Below are 1,701 nucleotides of genomic sequence, written 5' to 3'. Positions count from 1 at the left end.
TGTGAAGACCTTTTTCTTTAAACTACACACCGGTACCCTACCGGTCAAAACATGGATGGAGGAGAAGGGACTGTTTGTTCCCTGGGGTGTACACTGTTTCCTTTGTCAGAAACCGGAGACGATCGAACATGTCTTACTGGAGTGCTGGGATGGCGTCTTTCTGTGGGATGTCCTCCAGCGCACCTTGAAGAAAGACTTCCCGCTAGACAAGCATGGGATCAGGTTCCTGCCCGTAGAGACCGATGGAGACGTCCCGGTAGATTGCATTATGCTACTGGGCCTGCACAGCATCTGGAGGTGTCGGATGGCTGTGCGACATGCTGAACAGGATGCGCGTGAGGCTCGGGATTATTTCCGGGAAAGCATTATATCATTCGTTAAAACCTATAAGGCCCAGCAGAGCGTGCCTGAGTGGCTTCCGTGTATTGAAGGGTTGATTACAATGAGCAAATTTTAACTCCATCGTGCTGGCCAAAAGCAGGCTTGCATTTTAGCATTGTCTCACCTCGTTTGCGTGTTTGGATTTGTTTTTGCGTTTTTAACCTGTTAAAACACAGCAATAAAAAAAAAAAAAAGCCTCCGTGGCGCAATCGGTTAGCGCGTTCGGCTGTTAACCGAAAGGTTGGTGGTTCGAGTCCACCCGGTGGCACTTTTGTTTTCCTTGACTGTATGTATGTTTACTGTTTCTATTATTTTTTTTTTTTGCAAGGAAATTTGTATATCCGTGAGGTGTTTTAACAGGGTGTGGGATTCAGAGTAGCTGTGCAACGGTTTTAGCGTTGAAAGAATCGGCATCTTCTACTTTTGACATTGTTCACCTTGTCACTAAGGACAGAAACCACAGGTCCTTCCTTCGAAATGTTGCTATTCCGCCGCGTAATCGCGAAGCAAAAATTAGAATATACAGCCGCGAGCGGCGACCATGAGAAACACGCGAAACGACGTCAATGGGAAATTTTGTAGAAAGATAGCAAGTTGTGCGAATACCTGCGCGATAAAATGTAACTTTCCTATAAATCTTGCCGTTCCAACATAAATATAAATGCGTCAAAAACCTGGTAGCATCGACAAAACTTTTATTATCTCGAGTTTTAGTGGCGCCATCTGTCCTAGGTCCACAAAACCGTCAGCTCTATCTGCTACCGCGAACAGCCGCCAGAAGCCGGAGTGGGAGGGGGACAGGGACGGACGGGTATGGCCGGACCCGGATGAGATTTTTCTCCTTTCACCATATTGTTCGCGCTGCGCCCACCAGCACGTGGTCACGCGGTCGCGAGTGGATGAGTTCTCGCTGCCCACTGATGGCTCTAGACAGAGAGCTTCACCGGAACCCCGCGCAACCCTCATTGATGTCACAGCGCACGTGACTCAGAAGATGGTGAAGGAGTTTAGAGGTGTCGAAAACCTCAATCTTTTTCCATTTTTTTAAATAAAAACTAGGACATGCAGGCAAAAGCGTTTTTCTTTTGTGCTTTACTTCAGAAAGGTCAAGACACCAGCTCCAAAATTATTTAAGCAAAGTACTGAAACTGTTGCACAGCTCCTTTAAGAGACGTTAATAAAAATAGCACGAGATTATATATAATCTTATTAACCATCCGAGCACAGAAAGTATGCATAAAAACGCTAAAACTAAAAATACTTACGAGCTAAACTGCTCAATGAGACGCACTATCGAAATCAACTGGAACAATAAACCAA

The 1,701-nt window shown here is 45.6% G+C and overlaps 1 non-coding gene across 1 annotated transcript; it reads left to right on the top strand.

Annotated features, from left to right (window-relative positions):
• The first annotated feature begins 575 nt into the window (after window positions 1-575).
• On the top strand, window positions 576-649 carry Trnan-guu. Its single transcript has one exon. It is a non-coding gene; the product is annotated as a tRNA-Asn (tRNA).
• Window positions 650-1,701: the final 1,052 nt, after the last annotated feature.

This window comes from Ixodes scapularis, unplaced genomic scaffold, assembly GCF_016920785.2.
Source record: "Ixodes scapularis isolate PalLabHiFi unplaced genomic scaffold, ASM1692078v2 PGA_scaffold2__306_contigs__length_199485367, whole genome shotgun sequence".
Lineage (NCBI taxonomy): Eukaryota > Metazoa > Arthropoda > Arachnida > Ixodida > Ixodidae > Ixodes > Ixodes scapularis.
Note: the sequence above shows the minus strand (reverse complement) of the source record. Positions and strands in the feature narration are given on the sequence as shown.